We start from the raw sequence: 27,771 nt of genomic DNA on the forward strand, positions 1-27,771 counted from the left end.
AACGTAACTTTTACGCCTTGACAAGGATATCGACCTCTACGTGGGGACTGTCTTTCACTACGCTCAAAATCATCTATGGAGCGACTTACTTAGCTTGCATTACATACGGATCACCTGTATGGGCCGATAGGGCAACTATCGGTGCTGTGCGCAGGAAACTGCTCCAGAGTCAACGATTGGCGTTGATATTCTTGTGCAAGGCGTATAGAACTGTTAGTACAGAAGCTTTGCCTGTCCTCGCGGGTGTACTCCCTGTCGATTTGGAGGTACAGCGTCGCGCCGCTATGTATTACTCAACCAGAGAGGATATGGAAAAAGTTTCTTACGTCTCGCGAGCTCTTAAGAATCGATAGACTATTTAAAACGCACACTGATGTACACAACGAGTTATTAAATGAATGGCAATGTAGGTGGGACTCGTCTTCGAAAGGGCGTCATTTATATAAATACTTTCCGTACGTTCGCGATCGCCTAATTAAAACTTGGCTAGAAATAGATTACTGTGTATCGCAATTTCTTACCGGCCATGGTAATTTTAAGGGTAAACTGTTCTCATTTAGGCTGGTTGATTCTCCTGCGTGCCCATGCTCTACACCTGGTTACGAGGTTGAACAATCTGCTCATCACGTACTTTGGGAGTGTGGTCTCTGGCATGAAGAGCGCAACATCATGTTAAACAGTATGCAAATAACATCTGGGGTTGTATACTACATGGACCTTGTTGAGACTAGACGGAATTTCCGTGCTTTCCGGCGTTTTTGCCATGCCTATTGTAATCAAATCTAACAGCTCATGTGATAGGACCCTTTCATTTAATTTTATCCGTGGTGCTTTATAACTAGCTTATCTAGTTGTAAACGTCCCTATCCTTGAGGTTAAATCGCCTCCTTACATCATGATTTTGTCACCCGCATTGCTCTGGAGGAAGTGGACAATTAATATTTCCAACTCCTCCCTATTTTTTCTATTTGATTAATTTCGTTGCGGGATAATGACATATTAGTTTTCCCTGAGACTCGCCGAGCTTCACTGCTCGGTGTCACAAAATGCGTGCCACTGCTGATCCTGGCTTACAGGAGTTGTAGTGGTGGGTGTGAGGGCGGGAAAGTCTCTAGGCCGACGTGAACTAAGGCCAAATCCCTCTCACGAGTAGAGGTGGCAAGTGCCCAGCAATGTATAACAAAGGATTGTTATTATTATTTATAACTATTCATTCATTATCAAGCATTACAGGACTTAATCTATTGAAATAAAATTATTTTGCGGACTGTCAGTCCGCTCCATGACAAAGAAGGCTACATAGTCTTTGAAACGTTGGGAGAAAAGTGTAATATAAAAACGGCAATAAAACTGCAAAATAGTTCTATTTAAATGTCTAAAATTCGCTTAAATATAAGAAACCTCATTTATTGTTTGTTTGAGAGAGTGTAGTACCTCCCTATGCCTCCAAATTCATATTACCTTTGCTAATATTAAGCAATTATGATGGTTACCATTACCATCACATCTTGTCCTTAATAAATGTCCAACAAAATCATAATATCTGGTAACCCTCCAAGGGTCACCGTGAACGACCGCCGCTCAGAACGATCCGCACGACTTTCAATAACACGAAATATATTCACTTCTTAACATGTTATTTAATAGAATCTGACAATACGCTTCGATTATTTATATACACGTTTTTTTTCCCTAAGGGGTAAACAGGGATGTAACTGGAGCACCCTCCCATGATTTTGTGTTAGAGGCGAGCCTATCCCCATTAGAGCACAAATTCCAGAGTCCGGGCTGATACTGAGTAGAAAAATTTATACCACTTTGGTCGACCCGGGTATCGAACCCGAGACTTCAACAATGCAGTCGTACCGTAATACAACTACACCTCGGTAAGTTAGATTATTTTATATTTTTATTGAATTTCTGTCGAGTACCAAAATTTGTAGAAATCTTTTAAATTCGCCTATATTCCACAGCAGACTTCATATGACTGATCATGATTTGCAAGTTTTTCGATTAAAAAAAACACCTAAATTACCCAATATTTATAACCGATATGGTGATTATTCATTCCCTATTGCATCATAAAAAAATATATGCATAGTACAGCGTAGAAGAGTGACTTTTCGCCAACTATTTTAGGTCCAAAGTTATAAGAGTATATATCAAATTTACACATCTAACTCTGGTTTGATACTCAAAAACCTAATATCCCTACCCGAATCCGAACCTGAGACAACACAGCAATTACTAAAACACAACTACGCCGAAGCAATTAACATTTTCTGTTATAATTAAAGTAACGGTTAATCGTCAATAAGTGTGATGTAGGGTCAATTCCCACGGGATATTGTGGGGTTCACACGCCCAACGAGCCCGACCTTCACCTTTCCCCGGCTAACCACACGGGGGAAACTTATTGGGGTTCAGCGGGTAAGGGATCTAAAACACGACTTACGATTATTGTATAAGCTTCTTTGCTGGTGTTGGAGTGGAGACCGCGATTAGGTAGACGTAGTGTAGGACGTCCTGCTGCAGTGACCGAGGACTTGAAAGGGGCGGTGGATGGATGACGGCTGCTCAAAACCGGGGTGGTTAGTGCTCACTTTTTTTTTGACACGGGGAAATCCGTTGACGGATTTCTGCCGGACTCACCAGTATAAACCGTCCTACCGACTAAAACCTCGCCATTCGACACTCACTCCCTAAAATCGAAGGCCGCGGGGTGAGCAAGTGCATGCAAGCGCAACCTTCGCAGGATTCGACTCTTGAGCAGAGCCTCTCACAATCCGAGGATGGTTGGTGCTCACTTGGGGAGGCCTACGTTCAGTAATGGCCGGCGACATGCTGATTGATGGATTACGCTTCTTATTTGCGAAAGATACTCAAAGAGCTAAAATTTAATTCATTATAGTGGATCGAGGTGGACAGGTGACCTCATAGAAGTCGTAGGAGGTTGCTGAATGCGGACCGCTTCCAATAAGGCGATCTGTAAATCTTTAGCAGTGGATATCCTGCGACTGATAGTGATAGTGAATCTTATTAGAAACAAATTCAGGAGCCAATCCAGGTGTTTTCTAATAAAAATTGTCCAAGGGAATAGAATTCAAAATCCTATTAACACCCCTAGTATTGACTATTTATATTACTAAGCCATATCTTACAAAATACTTACGCGTCATAATGAACATCCTTTTTAAACCGGCGACACTATTAAACGATGCAAAATGAAAACAAAACAATTAAAAAAGCTTGTTAAATCCATAGACAAGGCAAAAAGTCGCCCCGTATGCATTTTTCTCACGCGTTCAAAATCCCACGGTCACGTAGCTCGGTAAAGACGCCCTTTAGACCCGAAAAAATATATCGCAAAAATGTATACTCAAACCATATTAAACCTTATACGATTGGGATAAAGTCAAATTTCACGTGAACAGTAGATAATGCGGTTCTGATAGAAATTTAAACAGAAATTCCCACGACACGCCACAAAGGAGGGGATGGGATATATATTGGGTAGGTAGTACGCGCGATTTTCATTTTAAGTCTTGCTGTTTCATCGGTTGGACTATTAACAGTTTGAAAGTGCGATCATAAAATCTCAAGGTGTTAATACCCGCCATAGTGGCCCACGTTAGTGTGGCGCGTTCCGGGATCAGCCTGTGTATAGGTTCCAACAGGCCGGCATAAGTTTTAACTGCCGAGGCAATCTCTCGTCAGTCGACATTCTTTTGGACCCCATACTTATTATCAGTTGCAGTGGCGTCACTTGCACGAATAAAAAAGAAGTCATTTACTATATTTTACGAGTTTTGGGTAACCGAAAATTATCAGATGAAATAGAAACATCGAAAATTTTACTTCTAGACCAGCATAGAATAATGTTATCAACTGGCTTCGCCGAAAATATCGCCTTGTGTACAAAATGCGTTTTATAAACAAAAGAAGGTAACGATTGGTTTTAGTAAAAGGTATATTGTCCGTGATTCTGGAATATACTTATTTCAAATATAATACAAGGCTGAAAAAAAATCAAGGTAAATTCAATAGATTCTCAAAAAGACTGCTAAACAACTTAGTGTAGAATACCTAATATATTTTGTTTGACTGCATAACGACCTTTATCAAGAAACCGGCATATTGGTTATACCTGTCAATGGTCTCTTCTACTCTTAAAAAAAAAACATTCACGTCGAATTGACAACCTCCTCCTTTTTTTGAAGTCGGTTAAAAATAGTATAGTTAGCAGTGACGAAGAGTCTATACAACTCGATTCCTACCGGCTTCCCTTTTAGGTTTATATATGTCTTCGTTTTTCTTTTCCGTTAAATTGGCCGCAATATGTTAACCATGGGATTTTTTACATCGGTTTACCTTTTGAAAAATATCACCGTTCACCACTGGTCCAAATAACCCGATTCCTACCGGGTTCCCTTTCATAATTTATATAAAATCTAATTATCATTACTATAATTTACAGTCTACGTTTATGTAAATTAGTATTCATATGTAGTGTCGGGTTTCTTGAAGAAAATTTCACTCTTTGCCACTGATAGATCAAAAGTATAATATAATTCAATAAGATGTATCTCAACCACTTCCCAGATTAGGTATTTCTTAGAATTCAAACAAACAAAACAATAAGAAGAAGTTTGCAAAGTAGGTTCCTAAAACATGAGTTATTGCACATCTTGAACTTTATCCAGTTTTTTCGCGAACTTTCCCAACTTCAGGGGCTTATGCTGATCCCAAATGTTTCACAATAACAATTTCTTAGAATTATGCCTATTATGATTCTTACTTACCTTTCTTTTAAGTATATTTGTCGATATAGTATACCCTAATATTAGCTTTAGTCAAGATCTGAAACCATTCAAATCTATTGAGTACTGGATGGATTGGCTGTTTGTAAAGTCATAATACGCCCAGTTGACTCCCTCGGCAGCATAGATATAATTGTACACGGTACGACTACTACGCTGAGGTCCTGGGTTCGAATCCCGGAACGGGCCAAAAGAATTATGACTGGGTTTTTCCATTTTAAAAAATATTACTCAGTCGCAGCTCGAAGTCATGTTGGCTGTACGGTAGCGGTTGGCCGCCATGGCCGAAATTCAGGAAGGAATCAAACGCCCATTAAATAAAAAAGGGATACAAATATTATAAATTATTCATTAAAGCCAAATTACCAGGAATTTTACAGCAATAGTTTTATTGCGGCCCTACTAAAAACTGACTGAAAATTGTAACTTTTTTTGGTATAAGTAGTGTAGTTCAAGAGTACTACATTACGATGGCATTGTAAATAGTAGTTCTAAAGTATATCAACCAATCAAAAACGGTACGACCTTGACATTCGCAAAATGACGCCCGCCTGCCATACTTTATGTACTTTAGCTGACCTTGCGTAACTCTTGACGAACGTATGACGAGTTATTTTACTCTGTATAAGTCTTATAATGTCAATGATCCTGCTAACTTCACTTTTATTTCAAGATCATCCTCAAGTTATGTGGTGTTGATGATTAGATGGCGCTCTCGTGTGCTAATTTTGTCAATGGTATATTTGATCAAAAGTCATTGGGTTATGATTGTTTAAATATTTATGTGTGTGTGTATTTCTTGCTTTGTTTTTATTTCTTGCAGTGTGATCCCACTGCCCCTGATGGTAAGTGGAATGAGGTCCAATAGAATGTCGACTGACAAGAGATTACCTCTCGACAGTCGACACAATTATGCCGGCCTGTTGAAACCAAATATAGACAGGCTGATCTCAGAACGCGACACACTTACGTGGGACACTATGACGGGTATTAACACCTTGTGTACGGTGGTAGCTATCCGGACGGATATAAAATATATCCTACCACCAGCAACTTGTCTGTTTGTAAGAAGTGAGCACATAAACCTCTTAATGGATTTGTATGCACCTTATTTGATAACTAAACCCTAGATTAATGTAGAATCTACCTAACTATTATCCAGCTGAAGTCGTTCACGTAGAGCCAAGAGTAAGTCATATTCATAAAGAAAAAGTTTTAATCAAAAAAATTAAGTTCCCTTTTTCAATTCCATCATTTATATTTTACTCACTTACCACATACTTCGAATCTTGCCAATTAAACTTTTAGGCGTAGCGCATTATGTACCTATGATTACAACATTCATATTTTTGGCAGACAACGAATTGAGAGGAACCACGAATTCGCGTACCAGATGAGGATTTGTAAGTGATAATAAGGAGTTTATAGAAATTATCAGTAATATAATTGGTTGTGTGGAGATGTAAGTAATCAAACAAGCCGTAAAGAGGTAGATGCCGTTTTTCGCGAATAAAAGCGGTGAGTCGCTACCATCACTAGGGGTTGAGTGGAACGGTTTTGTTGGTTTCACCGGTTTTACGTCCCAATGTCGATACTCGGGAGTATAGCACCCGAGCGAGCTGGACCGAGTCCGTAACTCTATATCCACCCCCTGGAATTATCTAATGATCAGCCAGGAATAACTACCCTTGCAGAGCACTAACAAGTACGTTGCCAAACTTTATAAAACAGGAATAGGGATTCAAAAGTAAGACATTATTATGTTTCCATTAAAAAAACCCGCAAACTTCTTATTTCACAAGGGAACGTTTCAAGTTTCAAGTAAATATTTGTCAGTTATCATACTAAACAGCTAATGTAGATGGTACTCATTGTATTACAATTTAATTAGGAGCATAGAACTTTTGTATTTGGTCGACTTATATCTTACGAGCAGCGATTACTCAGCAGTTGTGAAACAAGCCCTAAACTACCCAAACACAAACCTGACACTATATCATCAACATTTCCCCTTCAAAAGCTAATAAAACACAAAATTGCATTGTTATTGAATTTTAAAACGCTTACCCATCTCGTTTAAACATTTTATCTCTTACAATAAAGCGCTCTAAGTGTATTATGAAAATTTCATTCCGTCGTTCGCTGCAATAACTCAAAAGAATGAATAAAAACTCAATACTTTCATTACTACAGGCAATATTTTCTTTACCATCATCACCGAGCATAAACTACCCGCTATTGGCAAGTACATCGCAAATACTGCGACAAAATTTTTCCGTTTGCTTTCGCCGGTAAATAAACGGGAAGTTTTAAAGTATGATGAGGTGTGTTTATGAAATTGTTTGTTAGTAGGATTGCTATGACTATATTATACTGGTTTATGCTTGCATTTTAAATGCGTGATATTGTTTCCTCGGGGTTTAATTCTATGATCTATTTAAATTAAAATAAGGTTAATTTTTAGTTCAAGTATTGGTATGTATAGCAAATTTAACTCAAATCCTTCGAGCAAATAAATCAATCTAATTAAAATTTTAATACAAAAAGATTTATAGGTAATAGGTTAGTTATACTTTCTGAAGCAGCACTCTATTTTTACATAGCGCTGGCCAGTTCAAAAATGTATTCAAATATTGAAGATAATTTTTCACAGAGAACCGGAAAATTATTGTAATTGGTATTTTATACATTATATTTTCTTTAATGGTGTACATTTTATTTATGTGGGGAATATCTCCCCACACATTACTACTAGATATAAATTTATAGTTCCTCAATGATCTAATTAAAACATCCCGTAAGATTATAAAAATAAAACACTGAAATGTTATCTAATATTACTTTCTAAGAAATAAATTCCACTTACATTTAGACAAGCGGCCACTCAGCGTCACAAATCAGCGCGGCTTAATTTAAAATATCTCGCCTAAATTTCATCTCGTTCGAATCTCCGATGTCTGAAACGCAGGTGTACATAAATTAAACTATCTAGAGCCTCTCAAAAAAGTCAATTTCGCTCTACGTTCAAACGGGAAGATTAAAGTTTACACAGTAGAGGTAACTCTATTTTTTCGAGTTCTAAATGTGACTTAGTAACAGAGAAATTAGTCACCTTAATAATAAGTCTAATAATGCTTCTAAAAGTAGAGTGTATTGTTGACCTTTGAGGCATTTAAATTGCTATTATTATAATTAAATTAAATAATAAATCATTTGGATCGTCACGAATCTATTGCCGTTTCAGAACTTGTTTTCGCTGAAGATTTGTCAGTTTTGAAGTCACTATATCACAAATACAAACATCTTTCTATCTTCTTGCTTATTTCTAAAATTGTCTAAATTCGCTATTACCATATCTAATATGCTTAAATCAAAAGAACAAAGGAATAAAAATTCACATTGCGAACACAAAACGGATTAAATATATCTAGCTATATCTTCCCAGTATCCACTCCGGAGAAGTAACTTCTGTCGCGGAGTTAAAACAATATTATTCAAATCTGAAGAAAGAAAATGTCCAATAAAAATGTAAAGTGTACTCTTTCTTTGAAGCTAACTAAATAGCCGAGTAGGTTGTGGTCTAACTTCAAACGTGGTGTGAGTGATTAAAGCCTTATTATTTTGACAATTATTTTTTATATATCTAGCCACCGTACCCATTCAAGTACTTATTGGTTAAAATACTTTTTAGTGAGATAGACCAAACTTTAGAATTAATATTACTAAAAAGTAGACAATGTATATATTAATATCCAGCAAAAAGATACATAAAATGTAAGCTACTACATAGAAATAAAAGTCCTTACGTATTAGAAATAGCAACAATACGTGAAATATAAATTTATTAAAAACTTTATTGCTATGATTAAACTAGCAGGCGTAGATAAAAAATGGTTTGTACTTCGTGATAATAACAAACATAAAATCATCGCTTATTTTGGTGACGCACATCATAGAAATCGAGTATTTTTAACTTTCATCTGAATCCAATTGTCTCTGAGTACTCTTACAATGAGTACTTATCACTTGATACCAAAGGGAAGGGCAATCCAAAAGTTAATTTAAAAAATATTAGAATTCCGTAAACAGATAAAAAAACGGACTTGGTAAGTAAAAAAAGATTGGAAAAATAAATAAATATAAAAAATTAAAAAGCAGGTCCCACCGAGATTTGAACTCGGATCGTTGGATTCAGAGTCCAAAGTGCTAACCATTACACCATGGGACCGGTGAGAGATACGTCGAAATTTTCAATCAATTACTAAAAATACTGTACTACGCATGATCAGAATATTGCTGTCTTTATTATACCTATAGTGGCATTTCGTTCTTACCAGCAAAAATTAACTTTCAAAACCGCGAATGAAACACCCTGTGCTTTCAAGAACAGCTATGTGATATATAAAAATAAACTACGATATACAAATAATTTAAATTCTCTAATCTATCGTTTTGGACAATGTTCTTAAATGCGATTAACAGAACACAATGTTTTTGGATATAAATTAATTGCGGTCTTTATAGTAATGACGATAAGGACGCTTCCTGTGACCTTTTAGATAATATGACGAATATAAAAACGATATAATGTGTTTTAGTCATAATAATATGCTTATATGTATAAGGTTATGTTTCCCAAAGACAATATTAACAAATAAGTATTCTAATATGTTAATACATACCACACAATAATTGTTATCACGAATTAACAACTGAACGACGAGACAGCGCTCGCTCCGTGTCGTTTAGTGACCGCAAATTGATTGCAACCGATTGCCATTAATTCGAACAATCAACGCGACTCCCACCACACCGCAGCGTGTCTTGCCTGCATAATTACTGCGACTTAAATTAATGCTATTTACACACGCCTTTTTATCTTAGTAAGTAATGAACTTATCACCTACTTTACTTTAGTTTCCTTTCCCAGGATATGAAGCCATGTGCAGGAGGGTGTTGTTACTAAAGCAATGAATCAAACCAATGAATCAATCTTACTAAAGCAACAAATCAAAATTCTATTTATTTTACCAGTAAAATAAATAGAAACTAATAAATCGCAGACTTCGAAATCTATTAAATATTATAAAATTGCAACAGCCGATGTCTGTACATTATAGTTAATGAAGAAAATCAATATGAGGGGTTTTTATTCGAGCAACAGAAGCCAATATAACAGTTTTTAGATTTTTTGTCTGTGCATATGTTTGTACACGCATCGCGTACAATCTACTGCATAGAATTGAATGCAGTTTTCACCCCTGTATTGGTAGCGGTCTTACTTAATATATTGGCGCTATTCTATCCCAGATAAATATACTTAAATCCGGGCTTTTATCCTGGAAAAGCTTTTACAAGCGGGCGGAGCTGCGAGCATAAATTGGTAATGAATATAATGAAAAAAAAATATTTCTTTTCTCATTGTGTAAAACCGACTCCACAGTCAATCGTTTTTCAAATTATATCCATTGGAAAAAAAAGTGACAAAAGAGCATTTAGGAAAGTGATTTTTATTAGTCAATAACAAATTGAACCGAAAGTTGGCGAATTCTATTCGAACTTCCTACCGCCATCTAGCGACATTGTTACAAAATAAAATCCAAAAATAGAATGCCGTGGCAGCACATAAATAATATAAAAATTTTCAATGTTAATTTTTTTCTCTCTTTGGCAAGACGCGGTATATTTCAATGTTAATTATTTTTTAAGATTATTAACTTGTATGTTTGTAAGGTAAATTATATTATCCCTTTTACAAAAAAGTAACTACCAGTAAAATAAATACAACTTACAATTAAATGCGCAAACTGATTAAAAAAAAGTAAATAGGTTTTGGACACATTTCAGATCAAATATACTTATTAATCACTGAGATTGTATTTTGTTCTTTAAAAACTACATAAAATAATCAAATAAGCATAATATATCAAACAGTTCTTAAATAAAATTTCAATCAGTGGTCAGTTAGTGCTATAATTTACTACTAAAATAAGTTGCGCCAAAAGTTCACTCAGGCCGCAACTTACGCTCTAAAAACCACGGTAACCACATTACATAAACAAGCAAATTAATTTTGCAGCTGTTTCTAAAACGTTAGGAATATCACCAACTCGGAACTGTGCACACGCATTAAAAGTGGTTTATTAAAATATACATAAGTTCATGCCTATATCATTAAAGGCTATAAGATGAAAATGCAAATGAATTTCTATTTCCAAGAAGTGAGAACTTGTGGACAAACACAGGCCTTGCCTACATTAGGCGCCATTCTCTTTAATACGTGTATGTAGTTTACAGAGGCGAAGGGTCTATATAACCCAATTCCTGTCGGCTTCCCTTTCTGTAGAATCTAATTTCTACCGGCTTCCGTTTTAGTAGAATTTTTGTAGAATCTAATTATCATCAGAACGTCTTGCAGACCGCATTTATGCATGATATTAGTACCTATACCTTATGTTTCGTACCCTTTCACCACCGAAAATTTCACCATCGCCACTGTCTTTTTATTCTATAATCAATGAGGTTTTACAAATAAACCCGTCATAGACTAACAAAATTGCACATAAAAATAGCGCACTATTTACATACTTTACAGCCCTAGCAGCTCGCATTGATACGGCCCGAACAAAGGCCCGAGCGTCGACCGCCATGGCCATCTAGTTTATTGGTCTCTGGTCGCCATGACAGTCGAATAAAATGCATTTATTAGCTAAAAATAAGTTAAATAGTGTATACTTATTACTAACCTATGAAATGAAACGTATTTTCATTCACACAGGAAGGCATTTTATTTATAAAAATACAAAAAGTTAGTAAGCGGACTAGCCGCGATAGTGGTTGGAGGTTTGCGAGGTTGACTAAGTGAAAGTCGGGCAATTACCTTGCTTTCCTCTTGCTAATATTGAGCTCGGACAATGTATGTACGTAATAAAAACAAATTATAATAAATAAAATTATTTAATGATATCATAAAGAATTTCATAACCAGTATGTAAAATGTGAGTCCTTCCTATATCTGGTACTTAAAATATTATACACTCTTTGGTACTGACACCGAGCTACGTTATTTCTCGAAAAAATCACAAATGTGTAAAGTGACGTCATAACTCAAACGAAGCCGACAATTTATCTGAACTGCACTAACAGTGTAAATTACTTCACAATGCCAACATAACAAATCAACATTATACAATAAAGTTTCGCATGCATAGAATTTCGTTCGGAAATAACCTAGAATGCAGAACTTGTAAAATAACCCAAGACAGTTCTCTGAATAAATAACCAATACGCTGTAAAAACCCGGACAAAATGCACCACAATATGCCATAATTTATGGACAATATTAAATTAAAATGGACGGTTGACAGATTTTTCAAGCAGGCGACGCTAGCGGGTGTTCTGTCTACAAAATTATACTTTAAAATCCACCGAAGATAGCAAGCGGCAACATACAAATTTACCTCATTACCATATTTCTTCTCATTTTGCAAACCCGCTTTTACCATCTTACTTTTGAGGTTAGTAGGTGTTTATAAATATCGTTATTATGTATGCGTCTCGAGTTTACTGCATAAACATGTTTGAATGGTTAAATTCATTTCTGTGCCTTATTTTGTAATTTTCTAAAGATAAAATACATAGCCGTACAATGTGTTAAAACCCGCCATAGTGTCCCACGTGTGTCGCGTTCCAGGATCAGCCTGTGTATATCCGATTCCAACAAGCCGACATAATTATGTCGAATGCCGGTGGGTGATCATCTCTCGTCAGTGGACATTCTAATGGACGCCCCTCCACTTACCATCAGGTGCAGGGGGTCACATTGTCGTGACAAATAAAAAAAAAAAAATCATAAAAAAAAATATTTTTATATTTTTTATCATTACCATAATAATTTAGAACACGTTGATGACAAGTGCGAAACAAAAATATCACAATTGCTCTGACAACGCTTTAGAAAAATAATACTTACACTTGTATGAACAAATACTCGTTGATTTTTGTTTGTGTTCAATAATATCAGCAATTATACACCCATTCATGGCAGTTATTACAGTATCTATTGTTCTTAATAATAATTTTAAAACGTATGATAGTTAACAGTGGCGAAGGATCTACCGGCTTCCCTTTATATAGAGGTTATGTAGAATCTAATTATCATTAAAACAATTTGCAAACCGCATTTATGTATATCAGAACTTATATGTTGTGTTCCCATTCCGAAAATATCAACTTCCGCCACTGGTAATTAGGTTCTAAATGCTGAAATTCCATATTCAATTCCCAGGCGCACCAAAACGTCCAGAGGATTTCCATACCTTTTTCTATATGATAAAGTGATATGCTCGCCAACGAGCACTGATCCCAGATGTTTTAAGCTGCGACGAAATCCTGGATCAGGAAGATCCCGAAGCGAAGACGCTGGGTTAACCGATGACTATGTATGTACTACTTATCATAAAGGTGAAGAACAAACAAACACATTTTATTTTTTCCTTTATGATTTTATTTGTGTCGTGGATATTTATTTTTTAATTTCAACACAGAATTGTGAATCTACTTTTTTAATGTTTTATTACTGTTATTAAGTAGCTGGTGCCTAGTTTGATGCCTGTAGAGGTGACTACTGAAATCAGCGTTGTGTTGTGGTTTGCACCACGTCACATAATGCCGAGTGGTAACCTACCGGTCATATTCGCGACCAGCCATTTATTTATTATTATTTTAAGTACTTTATATTTGTTTATGCAACTTTAACTAGTAAATCGATTTTCTTTCTTTCTTAGCTACTAATTAAGTATATACCAATCAACTTTATTAATTCATGTGTTACGTACACGTGAGTCTCTAAAACCACTGACTCCAACATTAATAACTACATTATTCCCGAGTGCTAGAAGTTATGTCTTATTGCGTGAGAGATTTATCTTGTGCATAAGTAACAGGAGCAAATTTGAAAAAGAATTACACTTTAATAATATCATGTCTTGTATTATATTGGTACCACTGCTGAGCACAGACTTCCTCTACTAGGTACTAAGAGAGTTTACACTTTAGTCCAGTACTCTGGTGTAGTGCAATTTGATAGACTACACATACCCTCAAATTCCTATAGATTTCCTGACAATGTTTTGTTCACCGTTAAAGCAAGCGATAATTCACAAAGAAAAATCAAAAACCTTTAGAAAAGTTATAGATGCGTGCCCTTGAATCTCGAACCTGGAGATATTCCTCTCGGCAGTCCCATTAAGCTATCGCCACTTTATTACACTTGATTTTAGATAAATAAAAAATAAATTAAAAGTAGACACAAATGAACACACATTAACTCAATAGTTCGCTGTACAAGTCGTACGTGCCTCACAGGTTGCAATGTTAACCAAACGAGATTAAAGCTATAATCCACAATTCAAATCCATTTGCGTCCTCATTACCGTTAGCTAAACGCAATTAACCTGAGAAGGACGCGGTAAATTAACTAGATTCGCTCTTATACATTCTAAGCGGGTTACAATTTCGTGTGACTGGTGGCATTACGGCTGAATTTCCATTGTAATATCTACATAAAGTTTGAGAATTAAAACATAGTTTTAAAATGTTTTGTTATCTTATTTTGATTTCAGTTTAATGTCTGATTTCATTAAGTCTTGTTTGGTAATCAGAAGCGGCCTTAGAACCGCCCGGCACCGCATACAGGGGCCTCGTGTGGTACCTTGGAGAACCTTTTTTTACGATCTTTACTGACGAAATTGTTACAACCGGAGAACTTGTTTTTGGCTCCGCTCGGGACTTCGCGTCGGCTAAGGTCGCCACCGTTGATGGCATGGTGGTGAGGATGAGCCACGGATAAAATGAAATCGCCATCACTTTCTGAAAGTGTTAGCGCTTCTATAGTTCATAGTGTATGTAGTGTGTAATGTGTATGGCCTGATGCAAAGCCATTATGCTTGCGAGAAATATCTTAACTGATGGCTTGAACCAATGCATCTAACCTTCTTAGATTAAGATCTAGCAATGCCTATTATATCTCTCAATCTCTACGAATACTAACACGCAACTAGAATTACATTTTAATACAAATAATACAACAGACAGTCATAACGCGACCTGTATACTCAGTAATTAACTTTTTAACAATTTAAAATTACTTTCAACCTTATCTAAAGCTTTAAAAACTGCAATTAATAATTCGATTAAGTTCCATAAAGGATTTCAACTTGACAATTGAAGAATATATTTTTCAGAACAGCTTTTAAGATACATTTTGCACAATATAAATATCTCTGAGTAAACACTTAAATCTGTTTCAGTTTTCGTTTAATCCCTGTTACTATTTGCGAAAGTTAATAAAAACAGCTCCGCGACGAATGAATTCTGTACAAAAGTGGGTAAGGGAATTCGTAGGTATGGCGGTTGGGTTCTGTATAATAACAAGTCAAACTTAATAACTTTATTTTAGTTATATTATTTTTGGATAATGAGGTGTTAAATCTAATTTTCGTAGACACACTCAGGCCTTTTATCCCGGAAGAGGCAGGGGCGCATCTGGAGCACCCACTTACAACCCTATATACCATCCCATGATGTGATAGGTAGCGAGCCATATCAAGCACAAATTCCAGACTCCGGGGTGATACTAAGTAGAAACAACCAATATCACTTCCCCGACCCGGGAATCGAACCCGAAACCTCAACACAAATATACAATAATACAACAGCGCCATCGAGGCAATCCTTATTAGCAGACAATATGAATATATTATATAATATAATGCTTTTCCAGCATATAAAATTACTTTCTTATGTTATACGTAAATTATTTCGGGTTCTAAAATTCAGGGGCCCTTGATTCTATTAGAAATGCAAAACCCACACCTCATGTATTATTTATCCAATTAATCTTATTAAAAAATATATATTAATACGCTTAGAATAGCAAACTCAGAGATATTAAGGCTTTTCAAAAAGGCCCCAAACTGTATGATCTCTCAGGGGCTCCGGGCATCAACGTAGTCTAAAAGGCCCTTCTAATGACTAATATTATTAATTGGCAAAGTTCTTCATATTTTAAGTCCAACATATTTAAGGATAATTAGACATATATTGTTAAGATCTTATATCTTATTTTATAAAGGGATTCCTTAGGGGCTATGATGCCGTGATATGTGGAGCGTGGGAACTAACGGAGTGATGCGGGTTACAATCCCGGCGGACGTGGGATTTAGTAGTAAATGTAAATTTAAATTACAAATTTGCCACACAGGTCAGACATGAAGGGATACTCTAGATTTATATTTCGAATACTTGCATATCCTTGTATGTATCATAGGCATGCCTTTTTTGCCACTTCTTTTTTGGTAACACTCTAAATCTCGAAAGTTGTAAGTCCATAATGTTATATACCCTCCACCCTTCCTATACTGTTTAATGGTATTTTTGTCGATATTTTCTAAATTTCCTTTGCCATACTCATAGGAATATATATAACTCCCGAGTGTTATAAGCTACTTTGTATCCCAGGAAAACTTTTAGACGCGGGCAGAGCCATCGTATACTTTTTCGGTATAAAAAAATCTTCATATTAATTTAGAAGTTGGTCCATGTAGATGTACTAAGTATTCATTCAAATCCATACAGTTTTCATAAACTTACTTTTATAACGTACTAGCTTATGCTCGTGGCTTCGCCCGCGAGACGTTTTCCGGGATATTTTTTTCCGACTTACTGAATATGTATCAGTATATTATGACCAAATTACACAAAATTATTATAGATTATAGCCTATGTATTATTTTGATGTATAACCAATATTACTGTAAAGTTTCATTCAAATCCGTTCAGTAGGTTTTTCGTGAAAGAGGAACAAACATACATACATCCATCCTCACAAACTTTCGCATTAATAATATTAGTAAGATAGTAGGATAGATAATTGTATAAAAACCTCACGTCATCCAACAAAAACCTCACGTGTTCAAAACATAAAGCAAAAGGATTTAAAAATACGGTACCTTAATAAAAACTAAAATTACGTTGGAACATTAATCTGTATTCCAACTAAAGCTGGACGATTAGTCTCTTTCCCGCAGCCTGCGAGAAAAAATTAGTACTAAGTGCTCTCAGTTAAAGTGGATTTGGCAAGTCCCGCTGTCTTGTACTAAATCATATCTCAGTTATAAGTATGGAATTTAATTTGCCATTTTTAAATGTAGTTTTAATTTGTTTTTGTACTACGATTACATATATTCGAATGATAGTTTATTTGGGTTATCAATCGGATTTAGAGGAAAGTATTAATTATAAATATAGCCTATTTTTTTATCACGTAAGCGAATAAACTTTTACTTGTCAAAGTTTATAAAAATAATTCTTACTAAATTATATTTCATTCAATTACATAACTACGGACATTTTAAAGTAGGGATGATGATTTTAAAATCGTTAATACCACTCAAAAAACAATTTGGTAAACGGACCATATTGGAGTTTGTGCTCGATACGAATCCTTGCCGATTGGGCAACTTGGTCACCTCTTACCTCATTAAAGGCGACATAAGCTCAGCAAACCTCTAAACACCAACTCATAAACCTTATGTTATAGCTAATAAAGTCGAGCATTAAGGAATAAACGTAGTTCTGACCATAAAGTAGATAATCATTTTCAAAGATTTACGTGTAATGAATCCCAAGAAGTGCAACGGCAATATTAAATGCAATATCGTTTATTAATGAAGCTGACCTCCTCGAGGCATTACAGCTTTAACCATTTCAATTTAAACCGGAAACGGCCTTTGAAAGCAACTTAGGAATTGGATCAGATTTTACACGACGATGAACCTAAAAGTAAGTATAGCTCTATTATAAGTAATCTTATTATCTAATATTATAAATACGAAAGTTTGTAAGAATGTTTGTTTTTGCATGTTTGTATGTTTGTTAGAATTAAACTCGGAAACGACTTCACCGATTTGTATGAATTTCGGTACATGGGTAGACCATATTTTGATTTATCAGATAGGCTAATTATGCCGATAATTTGTTCCCATAAGAAACAATGTACATATTTTGTCTGACTTTCAAATAGATGGCGCTAGCGTTTTCGGTTCTTATTTATTTATTTACTAATTACAAATTAGGCCCTTCATTACCGTGATCTATACACTAAGTTTTGCTAGTATTATGGGAAATCAAAATCGCTAATTTAATAATATATACAATAGTTTATAGCGGGAAGATTTTTTCGCAGACGAAGCTGCGAGCACATATAAAGTTTTATATAAAGTGTGGAAAGTTTAAAACCTCTCTGTAATCTTGATATTTTTAGTTAGGGTTAAGGCTTGTCTAGTGATTTATTCCTTCCGGTGCATAATAATGATTATGACTTTGTCATAAATGTCTATATTAATCGGCAATAACTATAGACAGAAATACAACACTCACAGGATCATTAGTATTCGAAGCTATAAATATTTCAACCCTACAAAGCAACCGTAACAATATTATCAACATATGACGTTTGAATTGAGGAGCTAAGACATCTAAAGGAATAATAAAATTAAATGCTGAAAGTACAATTAGGATTTCTTCGCAGCTCCATATTTATGCGAGTGCAATTTAAATTTGAATATGCATGTCGTTTTGATATCAGTCACCACTCTCGCTAACTAACCGAATCGGTATACCGACGGCACGCGATCTATTTCCGTTAGTTTTCTCTGGATTGTAATTTCCGTTATTTATAAGTTTTGTGGATCTTTTAAATTTTTGACAGAATTTCCACGTTGTTGATTAATTTTGTTAACAGTCGTCAACAGGTAAAAAAAATATAACTGTAAAATGTAGGTAGATATTATAACTTTGACTCTAGTTCGCTCCGAGACCATCAAAGCTGCAGTCTTCGAAACGTCGGGAGAAAATTAAAACAACAAACCGCAATCATATTACATCTATCATTATAAGAAAGAGACAAAAAAATTAACATAGATGCCATTACAGCACTCGACCATTTAAAGATGTTTCATAAATTGAACGCAGTAGGTGTCATATTCAAGTGTGCGATGTATTGACCCTGTATAGTAAATCAGTTTAACCACCTGTGCCCATTGCGCACCACTTTTATTAAACTTATAAACTTCGCCCACTCGAGTACGTTTCGTTGCCGAATCACAACGAAGATGCTTGGTAGATTCTACGTTTCGGGTGTAGGTATTCTTCTTATTGTGTGCATTTAGCCACTTCCCATTACATTAAAAGTGAGAGTAAATCAGTATATTTCTTTCCAATAATATACTGAACCGACTTTGATATTTTGTTTGATCTACACTTAAACCCAAAAATTAACACAAGTTTTATTATGTCACATATCGAATTCCGCGAGCAAAAATAACCAAAACAATAGTCACTACACGCTCATAACCTTTCTCAGTCAATCCAAATAATTAACCATTCCTAAATCATAATGAAACTTTGTTAGTTGTATTCTGGCAGCCATTAAAAATATAACAAATCTTCATAAAAACAAAATTTTGAATTCCGAACGCGTCGGTCCGCCACAACGCACCGGCGCGGCGCAGCCGTGGCATATTACACGGAAGCCGTTTCACGAAAAACACGCTACATGCAATGCGGGCTTCTGCTAGATTAGTTTTAACTGTTTGCGCTGGTCGGATTAAAATTCAAAAACCGTATCGCTTAACACCTCTGCCGGTTAACATTTTTGGTTAGTTAGTGAATTTTACAAGTTGTTAAAGGCACTATTAGTTAATTGGGGAGTATTTGCTACTTATTTTGAGATAGATAACATGGCATTGTATTTTCCTTTATTGAAAATTGTATGTTTGGTGTCATACCTCGTACAATATAACCACGCCACCGAAGTAGTTTATAAATAATTAAAATATGCATGTTTTTTATTAAAGAATATATGTGCAAAACTGCAAAAAAACTTTAAAATAAATAGAATGAACATTACAATATTATTGCCAACAACTAAAATGCTCACACACTAACCTTTAGAAATCCTTGCCACGTGGATTCTTTATAGAATTGTAACCACAAAATGTGTAAAAAAGTCAGACCGCACGCGGCACGGGCGGTTAATTCCAGTTTTCATCAGCGGTGATTTATAACACCAGTGCGCAGTAACCGTTGAAGGATTGTCTTCTGTGACGCATGGCTGTGTTCTCTTTGCTTTATGTTTATTTGTATAGCTGTTTCTGTATTAAATAGTGAGAAACTTCACGGAGAATTGTGGCTTGGCTCATACATATATTTATTTAAAGCAGTTGTTCCTGAGACTGTTGGAAATCACTTGTCGTTTGCATGTTTGTCTAAGACATAATAATCAACCAAAAAGTATAACTCAGAACAAAAAATTGCATTGGTGACAAAGCAATGTATTGCCACACACAATGTCTCGTGTTTTCGCCTAAAGGAGTCAAAAAAGACTCCAGTATTCATGACGCAAGGAAGTGTTGGCTTCCATTGCGACTTTAGCTTGTCCATATTTGATACTGTAGGTAAGGCTAAAGTAATTCCGATATTTACGAGACTGCAATGCCTTTTCCAAACCCTCTGGGCTTCGGGGAATACGCTGACTCGACGGCCGGCTATCCTAGTTGTAAAATTGCAATCGTCCCGAACTCAAAATGCTAGTAAATTCCAGTACAGGTGAGCCTCGAAAATAAAAACAAAGGAGTGTTGTAAATATTGAAACGGCTTTATACAGCATAAAATAGGTGGGTTATTTTTCTGGAGTACGACAGTTCATCCGCATTTGTGTCTTCTATTTCTACCACCAAGCAACAGGGGCATGATCTTTTATATATTTTGTTTTCTACGGGCACAAGAAAGTGATCTTACTGCACAGATGGTAAGTAGAATGGGGTCCATTAGAATGTCGACTGACGAGAGATGATTACCCCTAGTAAGTGAATACAAACGGCCTGTTGGAAACGGACATACACAGGCTGACCCCGGAATGCGATTTAGTTACGTGGGCCACTATGGCGGGTTTTAACACCTCGTGAACGATGATCACTATTCGGACAGATATCCGGTAATTAATTTAAAGGCAGACCTGGCGTTAACCATTAGTCCAGTTACTTGAAATTTCGTCATTCAAATAAACATATAAATACTAACAATATGTCACGTATCACCTTGAAACAATATAGTTGAAATAAGAATTAAGTCATCAACTTGATTAGCAATTTAGTAGAAGCAATTGTCAATTGAATAGTAATAGTATTAAAGTTGAGTGTCGTGTGACTGGTGGAATAATTTGATAACCCATGCTAGACCGCGACCAAATCTAGTTCCTATTTAGACTACCTATTACGTACTATACTACCAAGTCCTGGTATGTATCACCTGGTATTTAAAAGAAACATAAAACCTACCAACCGGCGAATTACAATGCCTTCTCCATAACATTTATAGCGGTGCACAGTCCGTGAGAGCCGCAATGCGTTTTCCTGCTGTCGTGTAGTCGGCTGAACAAAAATTTATATTTATTTGTTACATCTGGTGCCATTTTGTTGCTAGCTTTTGTTACTGGGTTTGCCTTTGGGAATATATTTTGTAATTCATATAAAATTTTAAGCAGTGATAGCCTTGTTGGTATTATAACGGTCTGCTAAGCCAAAAGCAGGTTTGAAAAGAAAGCACACACCGCTGACTTTTCGAACTTACGTGTATTACATATTTGAAAATTCTCTATAATTTCGAAAGTATGTGAAGTCTGCCAACCTGCACTGCAGCAAGCCAGCGCGGTAGACTAAGGCCTAATCCTTCTCAGTAGTAGAGGAGGCCAGTGCTCAGCAGTAGGAAAGTATATAATACAAGACTGCTATGATACGCCTATTGTAAGGTCTGCATTAGTCCTTAGGTATCCTGAATAATTCGTTTGAAGAATTCCACCACGGTATCCCCTGCCTGTCGTAAGAGGCGACTAATAGGGGCCACGAAGGGGGTCGTCGGCGGGCAGCAGGGGGCTGTCCGCCCTAGTGCATTTTGTGCATCCTTGCACATTTTCGGTTGACCCCGGGATGGACGGCAGTGTGTAGTTGGCCTCATGCTGCCGTAGACGCCGAGGGCGTCCTTCGGTGCGTGGGGCTTCTGAGCCCCCATAGGAGACGGGCCGCAGGCGGCACCGCGCAGGGCGGCTGCGGACGAATACTTAGACACTTCCGTCAGAGGAAGCCCGCAGCCGTCCCTAATGCGCCGAAGAGGGCCACCGCGGAGTTTTAGCTGGTAGGCCGTGCATAGGTTAATTGTACTCGGGTTAGGGACTCGGCCCGGCGGTCGCCCGAAGGTCGTCATCAAATCCGGGCGGCTCAACGCCGGGCCGTAAGGCACGGTTACCCCAGCATAACCGCTCAGTCGCCCCCCACGAAGGCTGGGCGGTAGTAATAAGGACTTTCTCCGCGAAAAAAAAAAAAAAAAAAGGTATCCTGAATAATTAATAAATGAACTAATTCAGATACTGCAGATAGTAATTGGCGCTTTATCGATTCTGAACGAAATCGCATTTCCATAAGCCTCCTACATCCAATTTCCCGGCTATTTCTAGTCAGCGTATTAAAAAAGTTCACTCGGAGCCTAACAGCCGCTTACATTTGCATGCAGCATAAAGTAATTGGAAAAATCCAGATTTTTTCGCTGCCAAAAATAAAGTTCACCCATTTTCAACACACAAACAGACTTGGATATCAGATTAAAACAGTAATACTTGTGTTGCAGTGCATTCGACCAAGAATTAAACATTCATTTTATTTCGTTTCAAGGAGAGCTCGGTGCAGTTATTTTGTAGGCTTGAGATTTTTCAAACTTAAATATTACACGTACGCCCCTAGTGGGCACTCGTTTGCGGCATTCCTTTCCTTTTATGCGGCAATTTAATGTATTATTTAGACATGAAATGTTCTTTGTTGAGAATTTTATTTTGCGCAGTAAACTGTAGCAATTATTTTATGAATTGTTTTACCTAATTATAAAAGGTTAAACTAACCGTTTGGCTACCAGTACATTTTTTTAGCTAACAAACAACCAAACTTTATGAACTAAATAACATTTTTCCTTTAAAAATAATTTTCTGTGCCAAATATACATGTACTTTGTCAACTGAATCTTAAAGATATTCTGTTATGTAAATTAGTGGTTTGAAGAGAAAAATAATAAAAAAAGCCGCTCGTCCTGGCTTTTAAAGACGCCAACGTCTTAGTACTTCATAATGGATGGAAGATGTTTCTTCGCTTTTAAACCGAGATTCGGTTCGAATAGTTTTTTTATTAAAAATATCCGTCGCAGAGAAGTCTTTGCGAAATGGTAATGCCTTCCAACGAAACATACAATATCATGAATTTTAAAATTTATGAACTTGTGTTGGAATATATTTACACTTTATTATAACAAGGTTGGGTAATGTGTAGTTGAGTCTCTATATTAAAGGATGCTGAGCAAAACCACCCCCACAGTCGGAGTTATTATGATGCTTTATCGATTGTACGTGGTCTCTTGGTGTTGACAATATCATTTAATATTTTTACGCGAATGTTAGACATCCAAATAATACTAGTTTTCAGATTTTATCACGGTTTTATGTGTTCTAATTTTCCTGGTGTTTCGAAGACTGCAGACTTCATGGCATTGCCAACATACAAAACACAGTGATATAATCCGAAAACTAATCCGTACAATCGTTTCAGCGTTTGCTTCTCAACATCTTCAGAATCTTTCGCGTTTACATATGTCATACGGTTATCTGCCAATGACTTACTTAAATGAGAGGTTACGTGAGAGGAACATCACGAAGAAGCCTAAATCCGAATAATTTTCGCCAGAATTTCGAAGTTGTTCTACAAAGTCACAGTAGATCAGTGGAATGGACTAAGTCCTAAATCCTTCGAGTACTAAAAGACCCGTGCCCAGTAGAAAAGAATAGAACATACAGATGATATTATTTATAGTAATAACACAACTACTAAAGGAAATCTTAGTGTATTCACTTCCAAAATGATTCATAATATACAAATAAAAAGCAGCATATAGTTTATGAGGTTACTTAATCGGCTTCTTTCTGATGCAATAATTTGCAGGTCGTTGCTCATTGATTCGTCCAATTGGGCAGCGGCCAAGCTTTCAACTTACTGACCCGCTTTGGTTTCTCAGTAGTTAATTATGTCCATTTCAAAAATTACGGCGAATTCTTTTTAGTGTAGCCAGCCCGATTTTTATATAGGTCTTTTGAAAAATAGGTTAGTTGGTTTGGGGAGCTATGGTGTGCAGTGCTTTGTTATTGACTAGTTGGTGTTGCTATTTATGGCGCTTACAGGTACATACATTACTCAGGTCATATGAGACCAAAAAGTTCTTAAAGAGGACATTGAAAAGATTGTCATACAAAAAATTTGCGTTCATGCAATGGTTACTCCATATACAATGAAATAGCAAAATACCAATTTAAAACTTCATATTTTTAAAAATTATGATAGCACGTTTTTAATGCGCATGTTAGCATATTTTCTGTAAATGTTATTTTTGCATTAATATCTGAGGAGGCTGTGACATCTTGATAGGACATGAACATTTCAAATAAGACCAACGACTTATTACCAATTGGTAATTACTTTTGGAGCACAATTTCTTTCCTATCTATATTGTTGAAAGTCTTTAAGTGGGACATATATTTAGGATGCGTAAGTCTGTAGCTTCGCAATCATTTCTAAACTACTTGGCATTCTTTATCATCTATATTTTACATCTGTTTCAGTCCATCTAAAAGTTATCTAGAAGAGATCGCCCTTAGTGATACCCATTGTGGAATCATTTCATTCTTTTGTTTTATATTTTATATTTCTTTAGTTCATCTATAACTATTATTATTTCATACTCAAAAAAATTAATATAAATTACAAATTACAATGAAAAACCTCTAACAAAATTATGGTCTATACGAGGGCCTTTTCTTCATACTGTTGTTTTATTTCAACATCCCAAACATATTCAGTCTTACTTATAAACTTGTTTTAGCGTTAAGAGGTGGTTAAGAATTGCTTAAATAGCTATCAATAACATCACCGGTTTCCTAGTTTAAACCTTATAAAGAGCAAGATGGTGGGTTTTGCCTCACAGCTGATCGAGTAAATTCGTTTTAACTAAGCAAAGCTTTGTGAATTTTTTATAAGTAAGACTGATTAAACTCCAAATATCAGTTCCGTCATAGTTTACGTTAAACCAGTTGATTGACGAAACACCGGCGCGTGACGCTAGTTCCACTGAATAATTCCGAGCGGAAATGTAACCTATTAATAATTCACTACGAACCATCTCTAACAAGACAAAGTGAGCAAATACCGGAGCACTTAACTATATGCTAAACTGCGATCTGTTGAACGTGGGGTTCCGTGCCGGGTTTATGTAAAACGGTTTGTTTCGATGGAGTTTGGTCAGGTAATTCTTTAATTAGTATGTTTAATATCTTGTAAGGTTGATATTAAAATCTTTTTGGCTTTGGGGGCATCTTGGTCTCATTGTTTAGAGAAGTGTCGCAATGCCGTATTGCGCAGGGATGGTTCAGCTATCATAGTGCACCAAGATACTCCGAGGCTGTTCCGTATGCGCCGAAGACCACTGCGGGTTTTGGTTAGTATACCGGTGTAGGATGCATATAGGTTAAGGAACTACATCTAATGCTCGTTTGGATGAAGCTATACTCTCAAGTGTCTACATTGGGCTGTAAGATTGGTGAAAACAACTTAACCGTCCCACTGACCCCGCAGTAGTGGTAGCATGACACGTATTTTGTTATTATACACGCAAAAAAACATTGTTGATATTAGATGTTTTTTATTATAGTAACTAAAGAAGCCCTTTGCTTCATACCAAAGGCTACAGTGGCTTGTAAATAGCAACAAGACTACCGTATTTGAAGTATAACACATCACACGTATCATCAAGCTAATGTTCAACCTTATTACAACTACTTAACTAACTTAAAATCATTAACATTTATATCAATGATGAAATCTATCCTAAGCTCTTCCAACATTTCATCATAAAATTTCAAAGATTCTGAAAGGAAAATCAAGCGAAATACCTCGCTAATTGCGTGAAGGATCTCCGAAAATAAAAAGTTCTTCACTCAGAGCACGAGCACTTCCGGGCTGTTTGAGTATCTGATAAAAATGCACTTTGAGGTGCAGAGGGAATTTTTGAAAAACAGAAAGCGGGTGAAATTAAAAAATATTGCGGAACGCGGCTTGAATTTTAGCTTGTTAAAAACAAGGTTATGTTTGTTACATATTAAAAATATATTGATTGGTCAGTTACATTGCCTGATCATGTCTGAGGGCAATGCATACATAAGAACCCTTTTGAATACCGTCGCCGAATATTAATGAAACTGATTCGCATCTGTTAATACGGCCCTAAATCCAGAGGAACTTATCCTGTGGGCTACCATTTGGTCAACCAGTCTACTACATTAGTCTTTAAGAGAATCATAAGACTTCACCAATATTACCTTCCACGACTTTTCATACCTTTTCATGGCTTTTAATGACGAAACGAGCTTGCCGTTCGCATAATGGTAAACGATACGACCGCCCATAAACAGTAAAAACACCATCCAACAACTTGAATTACAAAGTATTGTTAGTTATTTCACTGCGCTCGCCATCCTGAGACTTGAGATGTTAAGTCATATTATGTCCATAGTTACATTGGCTACAATGTGCTTCAAACCGAAACACAACAGTGACTACACACACTTCGCACAGATATAGACATTGCGGTGGTACCTACCCACGCGGTCTCTCACATACGAGAATCCTACCACCAGTTAATTTAAGTTCCACCTCCAAATATCCAAGTCGTGTCCTGTCCTTGTTAGTTATACAGACTTCTGTTTAGACAATTTCAAACGGAATAAGTCTGCAAACTGTTCGAGAACCAATCATTTATATTTCATCGGTGTAAACTTCTATTTCATTCCTTAATGCAGTTTTATTTTACTTCTCTAGACGATCAATGTTTATGTTCCGTTTTATAGTATTTGGTCTTGTAGTTTTTATAGCAGTATATTGGTTTGTTCCTTTTCTGTAGCATTTTCAATTATGATCAAGGAATTTTCTGAATGTCGAATATTCTCAATAAACTTTACTTTAAAAAAAACGTAAATCCCTTTTTTTTAAGTTTCAAAATCATATTTCCGACAGGGGCAGATATAAAGTAACACCGCAACATACATAAAGACGGGACAACATACATTGTATAAAAATCCAACAAAAGATTGTACATATTTTTTCATATTACAGGATCAAACAAATCATTTCGCTCCCTTTGATGCCTAACGAAGGGACGTACAAACATAATTTCTATATAGAATTACAGTTACAAAGGCAAAATCATTTTCTTTATGCAAGAATATTTACAATTTATACATAAGTTTACAACTGAATTTACTTTAATTTAGTGTATTGTTTCATTTATGATAAAAGTAAGGCATTTACAGTCAGTTTCTTCATTGGCAGTAACAGTCAAAGTAACTTCTTGCCTAAGTTATTACGTTAGTGTTGCGGCACCTCTTGTGGCTTTTACTTTAGCAACGTTTATGTTATGGCATTTACTCTGGCTAGTACAATTATTTTCATAGTTTGTAAACCTGGCCATTAATAATGGAAAGTCATATAATAGGATAGATCTAATCTACGACCCCATAAGGCATAGTTTGCGACTGACTGTCTCCAATTATATTTCCAAAGAGCGATCAAAAGTGTATACATATTGCATGCCATTTGCATGGCTTCTCTTGTCGACTCATTCAGTCACCGCCCGATTTGCAGCGAGCACTAGGAGCGTAAGTATTTGCGGGTGTGCATCCAATTTGTAGCTCAGAGGCAGGTGGCTGACCGACAACCGCAGACTATTTGCCTAACGGGTCCGGAGGCTT

At 36.2% G+C, this 27,771-nt stretch overlaps 1 protein-coding gene, 1 long non-coding RNA gene and 1 other non-coding gene across 3 annotated transcripts in view; 1 reads left to right on the top strand and 2 right to left on the bottom strand.

The window, feature by feature from the left end:
• Positions 1-9,634, bottom strand: part of LOC115447744 — a 39,937-nt gene extending 30,303 nt beyond the window's left edge. The window contains exons 1-2 of the mRNA XM_037447730.1: positions 9,503-9,634; positions 7,687-7,777 (exon numbers count right to left, since the gene is read on the bottom strand). The gene's annotated coding sequence lies outside the window, so the exon portion shown is untranslated. The remainder of the gene's footprint in view (positions 1-7,686; positions 7,778-9,502) is intronic.
• On the bottom strand, positions 8,977-9,048 carry Trnaq-cug. The gene has a single exon. It is a non-coding gene; the product is annotated as a tRNA-Gln (tRNA).
• A 1,986-nt stretch (positions 9,635-11,620) lies between the features above and the next one.
• Positions 11,621-13,299, top strand: LOC119193863. The gene is made up of 2 exons (XR_005114094.1): positions 11,621-12,337; positions 13,108-13,299. It is a non-coding gene; the product is annotated as an uncharacterized LOC119193863 (long non-coding RNA).
• The last annotated feature ends 14,472 nt before the right edge of the window (positions 13,300-27,771 follow it).

This window comes from Manduca sexta, chromosome 7 (assembly GCF_014839805.1).
Source record: "Manduca sexta isolate Smith_Timp_Sample1 chromosome 7, JHU_Msex_v1.0, whole genome shotgun sequence".
NCBI lineage: Eukaryota > Metazoa > Arthropoda > Insecta > Lepidoptera > Sphingidae > Manduca > Manduca sexta.